This window comes from Salmo salar, chromosome ssa25, assembly GCF_905237065.1.
Source record: "Salmo salar chromosome ssa25, Ssal_v3.1, whole genome shotgun sequence".
Classification (NCBI taxonomy): domain Eukaryota; kingdom Metazoa; phylum Chordata; class Actinopteri; order Salmoniformes; family Salmonidae; genus Salmo; species Salmo salar.
In genome coordinates, this window is record NC_059466.1 from 42,461,080 (window position 1) to 42,477,867 (window position 16,788).

The window sequence follows — 16,788 nt, forward strand, 5'->3', positions numbered from 1 at the left end:
TTCAAAGGTTTGCTATGTTGCACAGAGGAGAAAAAACATGTGTAAAAATACAGGGGTATCAATACAGGGGTATCAATACAGGGGTATCAATACAGGGGTATCAATACAGGGGTATCAATACAGGGGTATCAATACAGGGGTATCAATACAGGGGTATCAATACAGAGGTATCAATACAGGGGTGTACAGTGCATTTGGAAAGTAAGGCCCTTTTACTTTTTCTTCATTTTGTTAAATGACAGTCTTATTCTAAATTGGATTTAATACATCAATCTACACACAATACCCCATACTGACAAAGCAAAAACAGGTTTTTAGAAATGTTTGCTAATATATTACACATAAAAAACAGAAATACCTTATTTACATAAGTATTCAGTCCCTTTGCTATGAGACTTTAATTGAGCTCCGGGGCATCCTGTTTCCATTGATCATCAATTAGATGTTTCTACAACTTGATTAGAGTCCACCTGTGGTAAATTCAATTGACTGGACATGATTTAGAAAGACACACGCCTGTCTATTTAAGGTCCCACAGTTGACAGTGCATATCAGAGCAAAAACCAAGCCATGAGGTCCATGGAGCTCCGAGACAAGATTGTGTCGAGGCACAGATCTGGGGAAGGGTACCAAAACATTTCTGCAGTATTGAAGGTCCCCAAGAACACAGTGGCCTCCATCATTCTTAAAAGGAAGAAGTTTGGAACCACCAAGACTCTTCCTAGAGCTGGATGACTGGCCAAACTGAGCAATCGGGGAGAAGGGCCTTGGTCAGGGAGGTGAACTAGAAGTTGATGGTCACTCTGACAGAGCTCTAGAGTTCCTCTGTGGAGCTGGGAGTTCCTTCAAAAAGGACAACCATCTCTGCAGCACTCCACCAATCAGGCGTTTATGGTAGAGTGGCGAGACAGAAGCCACTCCTCAGTAAAAGGCACATGAAAGCCCGCTTGGAGTTTGTCAAAAGACACCCAAAGGACTCTCAGACCATGAGAAACAAGATTCTCTGGTCTGATGAAACCAAGATTGAACTCTTTGGCCTAAATGCCAACTGTTACGTCTGGAGGAAACCTGGCACCGTCCCTACAGTGAAGCATGGTGGTGGCACCATCATGCTGTGGGGATGTTTTTCAGCAGCAGGAACTGGGAGACTAGTCAGGATCAAGGGAAAGATGAACGGAGCAAAGTACATGCTCCAGAGCGGTCAAGACCTCAGACTGGGGCGAAGGTTTACCTTCCAACAAGACAACGACCCTAAGCACACAGCCAAGACAACACAAGAGTGGCTTCGGGACAAGTCTCTCAATGTCCTTGAGTGGCCCAGCCAGAGCCCGGACTTGAACCCGGAGAGACCTGAAAATAGCTCTGCAGCAACGCTCCCATCCAACCTGACAGAGCTTGAGAGGATCTGCAGAGAAGAATGGGAGAAACTCCCCAAATACAGGTGTGCCAAGCTTGTAGCAACATATCCAAGAAGGCTAATCGCTGCCAAAGGTGCTTCAACAAATTACTGAGTAAAGGGTCTGAGTAGTTATGTAAATGTGATATTCAATAAAAACATCTATAGACATTTGCAAAAGTTTCGAAAAACCTGTTTTTGCTTTGTGATTATGGGTTATTGTGTATAGACTGATGAGGGGAAAAAACGATTTAATCAATTTTAGAATAAGGCTGTAACATAACAAAACGTGGAAAAAGAATTTCCAAATGCACTGTAAATACAAGGGTATAAATACAAGGGTATAAATACAAGGATGAGCACCACCATACACAGCACCTGTAGAGTTGATAACAGGGGTATGATTTCAATGTAGTCTTGAGTTACGGTATAGGCTAGTTTAAATAGCCTAACCTGCATAGCATTAGTCTAATTATTGTTAAAGTTAAAGAAACCTGAAGCAGTAGCCCGTAGAAAACTATAGTTTCTACTTGGAGCACATTTTAATGGTTCATTTGATGCTCAGATGTGTGCAATGGGTAAGTATGCCGTGCAGTGTTGTGTCTAGTGATTACACTGATATTCATCACTTAGGGCGTTTCAGGATATATATGCCACTGTGGAAAAGTTGTTTGTTTACCTTTATGATCTGATGTCTATCTTCTTATCTGTGGTTTGTTTACTTCCACGAGACATCAATTACATAGTGGGCCTTCAGCCCTTTATCATAGCTTCTAATGGGATACCATTACATACTGGGCCTTTAGCCCTTTATCATAGCTTCTAATGGGATACCATTACATACTGGGCCTTTAGCCCTTTATCATAGCTTCTAATGGGATACCATTACATACTGGGCCTTTAGCCCTTTATCATAGCTTCTAATGGGATACCATTACATACTGGGCCTTTAGCCCTTTATCATAGCTTCTAATGGGATACCATTACATACTGGGCCTTTAGCCCTTTATCATAGCTTCTAATGGGATACCATTACATTCTGGGCCTGTAGTCCTTTACCATAACTTCTAATGGGATACCATTACATACTGGGCCTTTAGCCCTTTATCATAGCTTCTAATGGGATACCATTACATTCTGGGCCTGTAGTCCTTTATCATAGCTTCTAATGGGATACCATTACATACTGGGCCTGTAGTCCTTTATCATAGCTTCTAATGGGATACCATTACATACTGGGCCTGTAGTCCTTTATCATAGCTTCTAATGGGATACCATTACATACTGGGCCTTTAGCCCTTTATCATAGCTTCTAATGGGATACCATTACATTCTGGGCCTGTAGTCCTTTATCATAGCTTCTAATGGGATACCATTACATACTGGGCCTGTAGTCCTTTATCATAGCTTCTAATGGGATACCATTACATTCTGGGCCTGTAGTCCTTTATCATAGCTTCTAATGGGATACCATTACATACTGGGCCTGTAGTCCTTTATCATAGCTTCTAATGGGATACCATTACATTCTGGGCCTGTAGTCCTTTATCATAGCTTCTAATGGGATACCATTACATACTGGGCCTTTAGCCCTTTATCATAGCTTCTAATGGGATACCATTACATACTGGGCCTTTAGCCCTTTATTATAGCTTCTAATGGGATACCATTACATACTGGGCCTTTAGCCCTTTATCATAGCTTCTAATGGGATACCATTGCATTCTGGGCCTGTAGTCCTTTATCATAGCTTCTAATGGGATACCATTACATACTGGGCCTTTAGCCCTTTATTATAGCTTCTAATGGGATACCATTACATACTGGGCCTGTAGTCCTTTATCATAGCTTCTAATGGGATACCATTACATACTGGGCCTGTAGTCCTTTATCATAGCTTCTAATGGGATACCATTACATTCTGGGCCTGTAGTCCTTTATCATAGCTTCTAATGGGATACCATTACATTCTGGGCCTTTAGCCCTTTATCATAGCTTCTAATAGGATACCATTACATACTGGGCCTTTAGCCCTTTATTATAGCTTCTAATGGGATACCATTACATTCTGGGCCTTTAGCCCTTTATCATAGCTTCTAATGGGATACCATTACATACTGGGCCTTTAGCCCTTTATTATAGCTTCTAATGGGATACCATTACATACTGGGCCTTTAGCCCTTTATCATAGCTTCTAATGGGATACCATTACATACTGGGCCTTTAGCCCTTTATCATAGCTTCTAATGGGATACCATTACATACTGGGCCTTTAGCCCTTTATTATAGCTTCTAATGGGATACCATTACATAGTGGGCCTTTAGCCCTTTATTATAGCTTCTAATGGGATACCATTACATACTGGGCCTTTAGCCCTTTATTATAGCTTCTAATGGGATACCATTCCCCAAAGTTGGTATCCCTCTGGGAAATGTAAAGTTATTCTATAATTCTATTATTAACAATCAAACAAAAGGCTAGTGGGGAGTGGACCTCTCAACCCACTGGAAGAGGACCAGTCCCTCCGTAGTCTCTAAAGTTTAGCATGTCAATCTAAATTTAACCATGTCACTCCATAAGTCCATCCCACTGCCTGAGACAAGTACACAAACAACCAGCCACAGGTTCACATCTCCATTCTACGCTAAGAAAAAGAGGATTTCAAGACTCCCAAAGGAACACAGAAGGGTATGAGGGCTCAGAGTAGAAGTTGGCCTTGTTGAGGACCTACCGATCAACGACCAGGTTAACCTTCCCAAATCTTCCCATAATCATTATAGGTGCTGAGACTAAAACTGATTAAGTGCAACAAAAACGGATCTAATGCAACTGGAAGAGCCCATCTATTGCCTTATTCACACTATATGGCAGGCCAGTACCCAAAGCATACAGTTCAGCCCAGTATCTCCACTTCCTGTCCAGTACAGACTCACAATAAGCATCTCCAATCCAAAATTAAATCTAGAATCGGCTTCCTATTTCGCAACAAAGTCTCCTTCACTCATGCCGCCAATCATACCCTCGTAAAACTGACTACCCTTGCAATGTTATTTACAAAATAGCCTCCAACACTCTACTCAGCAAATTGGATGTAGTCTATCACAGTGCCAGTTTGTCACCAAAGCCCCATATACTACCCACCACTGCGACCTGTATGCTCTCGTTCGCTGGCCCTCGCTTCATATTCGTCGCCAAACCCACTGGCTCCAGGTCATCTATAAGTCTTTGCTAGGTAAAGCCCCACCTTATCTCAGCTCACTGGTCACCATAGCAACACCACCCGTAGCACGCGCTCCAGCAGGTATATTTCAATGGTCATCCCCAAAGCCAACACCTCTTTGGCCGCCTTTCCTTCCAGTTCTCTGCTGCCAATGACTGGAACAAATTGCTAAAATTACTGGCTAGAGACTTATAACTCCCTCACTAACTTTAAGCATCAGCTGGCAGAGCAGCTTACCGATCACTGTACCTGTACACAGCCCATCTGTAAATAGCACACCCAGCTACCTCATCCCCATACTTTTTCTTTTTGTTCTCTTTTGCACCCCAGTATCTCTACTTGAACATTCATCATCTGCACATCTATAACTCCAGTGTTAATGCTAAATTGTAATTAATTCGCAACTGTGGACTATTTATTGCCTTACCTCCCTAACCTTACTACATTTGCACACACTGTACATACATTTTCTATTGTGTTATTGACTGTACGTTTATTTATCCGATGTGTAACTCCGTGTTGTTGTTTTTGTCGCACTGCTTTGCATCATCTTGGCCAGGTCACAGAGGAAAATGAGAACTTGTTCTCAACTGGCCTGCCTGGTTAAATAAAGGTGAAATAAAAATAAATTAATAAATAAAAAACCTCTACCTACTCTCCAGCCCAGTACCTCTACCAACTGTCCAGCTCAGTACCTCTACCTACTGTCCAGACCAGTACATCTACCTACTGTCCAGACCAGTAACTCTATTTACTGTCCAACCCAGTACTTCTAACTACTGTCCAGCACAGTATTTCCACCTACTGTCCAGACCAGTACCTCTATCTACTGTCCAGACCAGTACCTTTACCTAGTGTCCAGCCCAGCACCTCTACCTACTGCCCAGCCCAGTACCTCAACCCACTGTCCAGAACAGTACCTCTACCTACTGTCCAGCCCAGTACCTCTACCTATTGTCCAGCAAAGTACCTCTACCTACTGTCCAGACCAGTACCTCTACCTACTGTCCAGATCAGTACCTCTACCTACTGTCCAGCCCAATACCCCTACCAGCTGTCCAGAGCAGTACCTCTACCTACTGTCCAGCCCAGTACCGCAACCAACTGTCCAGACCAGCACCTCTACCTACTGTCCAGACCAGCACCTCTACCTACTGTCCAGACCAGTACCTCTACCTACTGTCCAGACCAGTACCTCTACCTACGTACCTCTCCTACTGTCCAGGCCAACATGGCTCCTACTGTCCAGCCCAGAATGGCTCCTACTGTCCAGCCCATTACCTCTACCTACTGTCCAGAAAGGTACCTCTACCTACTCTCCAGCCAAGTACCTCCACAAACTGTCCAGCCCAGCACCTCTACGTACTGTCCAGCCCAGTACCCCTAACTACTGTCCAGCCCAGTACCTCTACCTACTGTCTAGCCCAGTACCTCTACCTACTGTCCAGCCCAGTATGGCACCTACTGTCCAGCCCAGTATGGCTCCTACTGTCCAGCCCAGTACCTCTACCTACTGTCCAGCCCAGTACCTCTACCTACTGTCCAGCCCAGTATGGCTCCTAATATCTAGCTCAGTATGGCTCCTACTTTCCAGCTCCTGTATGGCTTCTACTGTCCAGCCCAGTATGGCTCCTACTGTCCAGCCCAGTATGGCTTCTACTATCCAGCCCAGTATGGCTCCTACTATCCAGCCCAGTATGGCTGCTAATATCTAGCTCAGTATGGCTCCTACTTTCCAGCTCCTGTATGGCTTCTACTGTCCCGCCCAGTATGGCTCCTACTGTCCAGGCCAGTATGGCTCCCACTGTCCAGCCCAGTATGGCTCCCACTGTCCAGCCCAGTATGGCTCCCACTGTCCAGGCCAGTATGGCTCCCACTGTCCAGCCCAGTATGGCTCCCACTGTCCAGGCCAGTATGGCTTCTCCTGTCCAGCCCAGTATGGCTGCTACTGTCCATCCCAGTACCTCTACCTAAAGTCTAGCCCAGTATGGCTTCTCCTGTCCAGTCCAGTATGGCTGCTACTGTCCATCCCAGTACCTCTTCCTACTGTCCATCCCAGTATGGCTTCTCCTGTCCAGCCCAGTATGGCTTCTAGTGTCCAGTCCAGTATGGCTCCTACTGTCCAGCCCTGTACCTCTATCGACTGTCCAGCCCAGTATGGCTCCTACTGTCCATCCCAGCACCTCTTCCTACTGTCCAGTCCAGTATGGCTCCTACTGTTCAGCCCAGTATGGCTTCTACTATCCAGCCCAGTATGGCTCCTACTGTCCAGCCCAGTATGGCTCCTAATATCTAGCTCAGTATGGCTCCTACTTTCCAGCTCCTGTATGGCTTCTACTGTCCCGCCCAGTATGGCTTCTCCTGTCCAGTCCACTATGGCTCCCACTGTCCAGCCCAGTACCTCTACCTAAAGTCTAGCCCAGTATGGCTTCTCCTGTCCAGTCCAGTATGGCTCCCACTGTCCAGCCCAGTACCTCTACCTAAAGTCTAGCCAGTATGGCTCTCACTGTCCAGCCCAGTACCTCTACCTAAAGTCTAGCCCAGTATGGCTCCTACTGTCCAGCCCAGTACCTCTACCTAAAGTCTAGCCCAGTATGGCTCCTACTGTCCAGCCCAGTACCTCTACCTAAAGTCTAGCCCAGTATGGCTCCTACTGTCCAGCCCAGTACCTCTACCTAAAGTCTAGCCCAGTATGGCTTCTCCTGTCCAGCCCAGTATGGCTTCTACTGTCCAGCCCAGTATGGCTCCTACTGTCCAGCCCAGTATGGCTCCAACTGTCCAGGCCAGTATGGCTTAGAATGTCCAGCCCAATACCTCTCCTACTGTCAAGCCCAGTATGGCTCCTACTGTCCAGCCCTGTACCTCTACCTACTGTCCAGACAAGTATCTCTCCTACTGTCCAGGCCAGTTTGGCTCCAACCCAGGACCCGAAATCTACTGTCCAACCCAGTATGGCGCATACTGTCCAATCCAGCATGGCTCCTCTGTCCAGACCAGTTTGGCTCCTACTGTCCAGCCCAGTATGGCTCCTAATGTCCAGTCCAGTATGGCTCCTACTGTCCAGCCCAGTATGGCTTCTACTGTCCAGCCCAGTATGCCTCCTACTGTCCAGCCCAGTATGGCTCCTACTGTCCAGCCCAGTATGGCCCCTACTGTCCAGCCCAGTATGGCTCCTACTGTCCAGGCCAGTTTGGCTCCTACTGTCCAGCCCAGAATAGCACCTACTGTCCAGGTCAGTATAGCTACTACTGTCCAGCCCAGTACCTCTCCTACTGTCCATCCCAGTTTGGCTTTTACTGTCCAGCCCAGTATGTCTCCTATTGTCCAGCCCAGTATGGCTACTACTGTCCAGCCCAGTACCTCTCCTACTGTCCAGCCCAGTACCTCTACCTACTGTCCAGCCCAGTACCTCTCCTACTGTCCAGCCCAGTACCTCTACCTACTGTCCAGCCCAGTATTGTGAAAGCGGTATTAGTCTCTCACTAATCTTAGTCTTTCTGACAGATCCAGCCCTGATCTCAATGGAGGATAGTTTCCAGTGAACTCGGCCTGGATCTGAAAGATTCCCAGCAGGCCGAACATTGACCAAAATAACCCTGGGAGCTGGATCAAGTTCAACTCTGTTTTAAGATGACCCAGAGACCAAAGAATCTGCCCCCATGCACACGCCACAGCGTGTACATGAGCTCTGTAAGCTTGAGCTCTGTAACTACTCCCGTCACAAGTGATAGACCCATGTCGGCTACTGTTACTGTACCATCAGTATGTTTACACGTCAACTTGTAAAGAACAACACATGGAAAGTATGGAAATGCGATGCATATAAGCGGAGGTAGGCTAGTGGTTAAGAGTGTTGGGCCAGTAACCTATAGGTTTCTGGTTTGAATCCTCGGGCAGACTAGGTAAAAAACATCTGTTGATGTGCTCTTGAGCAAGGCACTTAATCCTAATTGCTCCTGTAAGTCGCTCTGGATAAGTGTCTGCTAAATGACTTAAATTTCAACTTACAAGGAATAATAGAGTACAGTGCACTGCAAACTCAAGGATGTAATAAAACTGTTGTGATGCACAAATAATAAAATCACAGTATTGATATATGAGTGGGAGGAGAGGTATTGGAGATCATAAAAATAAAATGATATTTTAAATACAGTATGTACAATGCAGACACGATCTATCTCTCTTAATACACAGGATTCAATGGACATCATAGGGCTGAACTGTTCTGCCCAAGGTGGGGAAGACATGCATACTAATTCCACTGGATGGGGGAGATACATACTAACTCCACTGGATGGAGAAGATACATACTAACTGCACTGGATGGAGAAGATACATACTAACTCCACTGGATGGGGGAGATACATACTAACTCCACTGGATGGAGAAGATACATACTAACTGCACTGGATGGAGAAGATACATACTAACTCCACTGGATGGGGGAGATACATACTAATTCCACTGGATGGAGAAGATACACACTAACTCCACTGGATGGAGAAGATACATACTAACTGCACTGGATGGAGAAGATACATACTAATTCCACTGGATGGGGGAGATACATACTAATTCCACTGGATGGAGAAGATATATACTAACTGCACTGGATGGAGAAGATACATACTAACTCCACTGGATGGGGGAGATACATACTAATTCCACTGGATGGAGAAGATATATACTAACTGCACTGGATGGAGAAGATACATACTAACTCCACTGGATGGAGAAGATACATACTAACCTCACTGGATGGATAAGATACATACTAACACCACTGGATGGAGAAGATACGCATACTAACTCCACTGGATGGAGAATATACACATACTAACTCCACTGGATGGAGAAGATACATAATAACTTTACTGGATGGAGAAGATACATACTAACTGCACTGGATGGAGAAGATACATACTAACACCACTGGATGGGGAAGATACATAATAACTCCACTGGATGGGGAAGATACATACTAACTGCACTGGATGGATAAGATACATACTAACACCACTGGATGGAGAAGATACACATACTAACTCCACTGGATGGATAAGATACATAATAACTCCACTGGATGGAGAATATACACATACTAACTCCACTGGATGGATAAGATACATAATAACTCCACTGGATGGGGAAGATACATAATAACTCCACTGGATGGGGAAGATACATACTAACACCACTGGATGGAGAAGATACGCATACTAACTCCACTGGATGGATAAGATACATACTAACTCCACTGGATGGAGAAGATACATACTAACTCCACTGGATGGAGAATATACACATACTAACTCCACTGGATGGATAAGATACATACTAACACCACTGGATGGGGAAGATACATAATAACTCCACTGGATGGAGAATATACACATACTAACTCCACTGGATGGAGAAGATACATAATAACTCCACTGGATGGAGAAGATACATAATAACTCCACTGGATGGGGGAGATACATACTAACTCCACTGGATGGAGAATATACACATACTAACTCCACTGGATGGGGGAGATACATACTAACACCACTGGATGGGGGAGATACATACTAACTCCACTGGATGGGGGAGATACATACTAACTCCACTGGATGGGGGAGATACATAATAACTCCACTGGATGGAGAAGATACATAATAACTCCACTGGATGGGGGAGATACATACTAACTCCACTGGATGGAGAATATACACATACTAACTCCACTGGATGGGGGAGATACATACTAACTCCACTGGATGGATAAGATACATACTAACTCCACTGGATGGGGGATATACACATACTAACTCCACTGGATGGGGGAGATACATACTAACTCCACTGGATGGATAAGATACATACTAACACCACTGGATGGGGAAGATACATAATAACTCCACTGGATGGGGGAGATACATACTAACTCCACTGGATGGGTGAGATACATACTAACTCCACTGGATGGGGGAGATACATAATAACTCCACTGGATGGGGGAGATACATAATAACTCCACTGGATGGACAAGATACATAATAACTCCACTGGATGGGGGAGATACATACTAACTCCACTTGATGGGGAAGACACATACTAACTCCACTGGATGGAGAAGATACATAATAACTCCACTGGATGGGGGAGATACATATTAACTCCACTGGATGGAGAAGATACATAATAACTCCACTGGATGGAGAAGATACATAATAACTCCACTGGATGGATAAGATACATACTAACTCCACTGGATGGAGAAGATACATAATAACTCCACTGGATGGGGGAGATACATAATAACTCCACTGGATGGGGGAGATACATACTAACTCCACTGGATGGGGAAGATACATACTAACTCCACTGCATGGGGAAGATACATAATAACTCCACTGGATGGGGGAGATACATAATAACTCCACTGGATGGGGGAGATACATAATAACTCCACTGGATGGGGGAGATACATACTAACTCCACTGGATGGGGAAGATACATACTAACTCCACTGGATGGGGAAGATACATACTAACTCCACTGAATGGAGAAGATACATAATAACTCCACTGGATGGGGGAGATACATACTAACACCACTGGATGGGGGAGATACATAATAACTCCACTGGATGGAGAAGATACATAATAACTCCACTGGATGGGGGAGATACATACTAACACCACTGGATGGGGAAGATACATAATAACTCCCACGGTTCCTTTCTCGCTCTCTGTGCCCTACCAGAAGTCACCTCCTCTATTTTCATGGGGCATTATCCCCAGCCTCTAAATCAGGAGGGTCGTGTCAGCCACTGGCAGTTTGTTTAGCACTCATCAACCCGGAACAAGCCTGGAAACGGCCGCTGTCCTCATCCTTCAGAAAGCAAGTCATCTCAGATAGACTTTAGCCTAGGACTCACACACAAGCATAGAACACGTTGTCCAAAGGCCTGACTGCTGCAGTAAAACACGCTACGTCCAGTCAACATGACATGGCTGTCAGTGAAACATACATAGTTATAATCAACGACATATTGATAAGAATTTGGTGGGTGCTTATATTTGCCTTATTCCACACATGTACAACTGTGTATTAAAATGCATGTGTGAATTGGAAATATGTTGGGTTTTTTTTGCATTCCCCAACTCCCCCTGAGACACCCTCGGAGAATGGAGTCACGGCTAGGGTCTGCCATTATCAACAGCGACCCTGGAGCAATTAGGGTTAATTAAGTGCCTTGCTCAAGTCATTAACTGAAATAATCTTCTGTAATACGTGTGGGGGTGTGTGTTTGTGGGGGGTGATCTTTTTAACATCATTGAGATTTGACTCTGAATTAAATACAGGGACTAGAGGGAGGTTTGAGTAGAGTGACGCATATCAGCATCAATGCATTTGAGTGTAATGTGGTAGCCGAGGCCCTGGGAGAGAGGTAAAGATATGATGTGTGTCGAGGTTGTGTTTAGACAGGGGAATTCAATAATGGCCCTGATGCACTTGAATGAGACAGGATATGAGATGGTGTTGCTATTAGCCAGCTCTCAGATTAATGACTAAACCGAGGTCTGGTGAGAGAGAGACCAACAAGAGGGGAGAGAGACATCGTGTGTGTGTGTGAGAGAGAAACAGACAAAGAGGGAGAGAGGGAGAGAGATAGAGAGAGCGGAGGGAGAGAGAAAGAGAGAGAGGGAGAGAGAGACAAGTAGGGGCCTCCAGCATGATAAAAGCGTCACAATGCATTTGTGTTTGTGCGCCCCGACTTCAAAACATGGGAGATGGCTGAGCAGCATACCCTCCTCCCCCTTGTAACTATTCCCCAGGTTGTTGCTGTAAATGAGAACGTGTTCTCAGTCAATTTACCTGGTAAAATAAGGGTTAAATAAAATAGAAAAGCATAATCTATCTGCTCCCTGGGAGAGGGAGATAACCTGGATACACCTTCTTGGGTGAGAGCAGGCTGTCTTAGACTGTGTGGCAGCTGTCTGCTAAGATAATGTTCAGATATTGGAAAAGTAAGGGGAGAGTCGTGTTGAGAATTCGCTCTCAGTTCGTTGAGAGATCCACTTTGCAGACAAAACTTTGAACAATAACAGATTTGAAGGTAGCTCTTGGTATAATCCATCATATTTGTCTTGGAAGAAGGGTATTTTGTTTTGTTTATTCCCCTCATGTTGTGGATGGTTTGCACACTTTTTCATAACGGTGTGAACAGTGCGTTCATATTCACATGTATGCATATTAGGTATTTTATTAGGATCCCCATTAGCTGTTGCGAAAGCAGCAGCTACACTTCCTGGGTTCCATGCAAAACATGAAACATTACATAATACATAACTTTAATAGACAAGGACGGCTATCAACATGTAATGTGAATCTCTAGGTAAGACGATAAAGACTGAGTTTAACTGATCAAAAATACAGTCCATTCTGTAGATAGACCAGAGTGAGAAACAGACACATTTTCCATTGTCAAAAGTTCTCCTTGTTTACTCTTCTGGATGCCTCAGCCTCATACTCTGTGCCGTGTAGATGACTGAGCTTCTCGAGGCAATATCACCAAGTCACGGAGGTGCCTTTAACATTTAATATCCCATTTGGAGTCAGCCTTCAATATCCACTCCACAGGACTGCTCGGGGGATGAATCCAAATCCAATGCTTTACAGTTCAACACAAAGACTCCCCACACAAAAATGTACTTGGGTTCCTTTCACTATATGAGCTAATATATTTACTGTGAACACTTGGCCATTGAGGATTTTGAGTGCAAATCCTTGTAGACTTATTAGACACGCCTGCTTCTCATGGGGTATTCAGTCAGTCCGAAAAACACTCTCTGGCTGTCCTATATCTCCAGGCCACACAGTGAAGCGGCATCTTTTCCTCAGCTTTCAAATGGAACACATACAAATCATGAAAGATTTAATAAATGTTGAGCGAAGCAATAATATTTTTGCTTCATGTCATATTTTTTTCATGGCGGTGGGTTATTGTGGATGTTTAATAAGTAATTCTACTCGTGAGAATGTGAGTTAAAAGGGTCCAATCTATGGATGGGTTAAAGGGGCAGAGGAGAAATATGGTGTCAGCAAAATGCATCTGGAAAGGTTTTAAAAAGTCTAAACGGTCCTGATGGACTTGAATGTTCTACAGTTCTGGGTTCGTTCATGTGTACTCTATCCTCTCCTTGATGGAGTAATATCTCTGCCTTCCTCATCGTATCATAGTAAAATCTGCCAAATGTGAGCATCGTCATCATATTCATCATGTTCTTCCCTCTAGCTGCCCCAAAACATTTCATCATGTCCAATCTGTGGCTTACATAACCTTGCAGATGATTCAACAACAACTTGAGATTGCACTGGTGCCAAACACCAGTGTTGGGGTATACCACATGACTGAGGAGAGCGCGCAAATTTACACTACAATGCTGTCAGTAGCAATCAGTTCAACTGGATGTGCCGCGCAATGTAAAAAGGCACAGTGCTTATTCTTTCATGTTTTTTTTTATTAATGTTTTTAATTGATATAGTTATGCTTTCAAATGTTTCGGATTCTGTGAAAAAAATACATTTTCCTTGCATCTAAAGACAGTTCATGATATTACAAGATACAATCATTCTCACTCTTTATACTCTCCAGTCAACTCATTATCAAACAGCAATATGACATATAAACTTGTAGAATGCCCAGAAAATCCTTTTCGCTTTGCATTAACATGGTCATCATGATAATTTATGATTTATAGGTTACCTACCCATCACATTGTGCCCTAAAATGTAAATGTGGGTAGCCTAACACTTAGGTTCCACTGTAGCCTAAAGTTTGGAAAGGTTATATAAGGTTGTAAAAACGCATCATGAATGGGGGCTGAGAGTTAATACAAATGTAATATTGCAGGTGTTGTCTTCCTCATAAAAATGTTATGTAGCATGTTGCAGTGCAAACGTACTTATAGGCTACCTAGCATTTGTTTAATATTCCAATCATTTCAAACCCTTTCAAATGAAAACCCTTGTCATAGATCAAACAAATCTGTCAAAAACTAACCTAAATTAAGGATTAAGGATTAACAGGCTATTACCAATGATTGTATGATGATGACGTGAGTCATCATACACTATTTGTACACATGTACAAACCATGTACTATATATATATATATATATATATATATATATACATGGTTAAATAGTACATGGTTTGTACATGTGTACAATAGTGTATGATAGATCAATAACGAGGCTATATATATATATATATATATTCTTGATAACGAGGCTAGATATAGATATATATCTATATCTATATCGTTATAGATAACGATATCTATATCGTTATTGACCCAATTAGGGGTATTCAATTCTAATTTCCCTATAGAATTATGCAAAATTGTGCAAATGACAAACCTATCTGCGGTGCGCAATTGACTACAAGAAATAGGCTATTGTTATCCCTGTCGACAGTGGACTGAAATCTATTCAGGTAGCTTTGGAAAGCACGTTTCAGGTCTAAATTTACCAGACATAAATGCAGCAGACTCTTTCCGATTATCATGGGCTTGAATTGGATATGTATAGGCTATTGATTTTAGAAAACGAAAAGCAAATCAGTTATGCATCGATAAAATAAAATAGTAATCCTAAACCAGATCTGTAAATATTCCCATTATTAATACACTATTCGAATGGTTCTTACCTGATGCGAATAGTTCACAATCCAATGCCAACGCGATTTAGAAAGTCACATTAACCGACCAAACACTCCAGCGATAGCTTTTATTTGCATAAATGCAACCTCCGCAGCAATGGTAGTGAACCAAACCTAAAGGGTTTCAACACTCAATGAATAAAGTGTCGGACTGGAGCCGCTGTCAGATTGTGGGAGGCATTCACATTAGTCTACTTCCTGTTACATCACGAATTAGCCTACAGCTCTTCAGGAGAACCCACCGACCCACCACGCAGATGGCATGCTATAGACCAGGGATGGGAAACTTTGATGGGGTGGGGGACACAAAACGTCTGATATCATCATGGGGGGGCGCAGTGGCTCGTGCATCTGTATACGCACATCCTTACCCACACATGAAGTCAGAGCCGGACCAAGTCTTTTGCGAAATTTTGTTAACCCCACCTTGCCAGCAAAGCATTTTAGCGGCCCCCCCTCTTGACAGCAGAGACAAAAAAAAAAATTGAGTTAATTTCCTGCAATTCTACACATTTTTCCATGTGGCATAGAGAACATCTTGCAGTTTTACAGTTAATGCCCTGCAATTCTACACGTTTTGCAATAGTGTGGAGAGAAATGTTTGCAGTTTTTAATATGATATCTGAGTGAGAGTGACTAACAAAATAAATTGGGGGCCGGGCCAGGTCGGTAATTCGACCATGTTTACTACAAGTTTAGATAGCTGGCCACTAGACTAATTTACCAATCTAAAACATGTTAGCTGACATGGGCTAATTGAGTGACTGTCAGTGACTGACATAACAGAAAACTGCTGATGCACAAACACATTTCGAAATTGTACCTTGTGTATTTGTCACAGATCCCTCTGGACCTTTCATTGCGCACACCTGGCCCCTATTCCCACTGACTATATTTGTATGTATGTGCCCTTTGTTCACCATGGTGCTGTCGATTATTGTTACTATGTCCGTTGGTCGTGTGAGTACCTGCGCTGTGTGTTTTGGGCTTTCGTGCCCTTGTGGATCACGCAGATGATTATGGGTCTCCTCCCGTGTGGTAATCATCGTGCACGTGTGTTATTTATTCAAGGTACTCCTCGCTCTCTTGTTTGGGTTTGTGTCTCCCGAGTTTGATCCAATGCATTGGCAGTAAACATTTGGCCTGGTTCTAAATGACAGGAACATTCCCGCAATTCGATGTCTTCTCATATGGAAGAAGCGCGCTCTGTCTACGCATAACAAACCTGTGAGTGTTCATCTCATTATTAGACTTGGTTTATCCCATAGGCTTTATCATAAGTAGGTAAACTGACTGACATACAGATAACTATTTTTTACTTTAGTTTATTTGGAAAATATATTCTTAACTCTTTCTTGAACTGCACTGTTGGTTAAGGGCTTGTAAGTACGCATTTCACGGTAAAGTCCGCACTTGTATTCGACACGTGACAAATAAAGTTTGATTTGAACTGTCCAA

At 43.6% G+C, this 16,788-nt stretch overlaps 1 protein-coding gene across 1 annotated transcript in view; it reads right to left on the bottom strand.

Moving 5' to 3' along the window:
• LOC106586829 (calcitonin gene-related peptide type 1 receptor) overlaps positions 1 to 15,598 on the bottom strand; it is a 45,286-nt gene extending 29,688 nt beyond the window's left edge. The window contains exon 1 of the mRNA XM_014174533.2: positions 15,319 to 15,598. The gene's annotated coding sequence lies outside the window, so the exon portion shown is untranslated. The remainder of the gene's footprint in view (positions 1 to 15,318) is intronic.
• Positions 15,599 to 16,788: the final 1,190 nt, after the last annotated feature.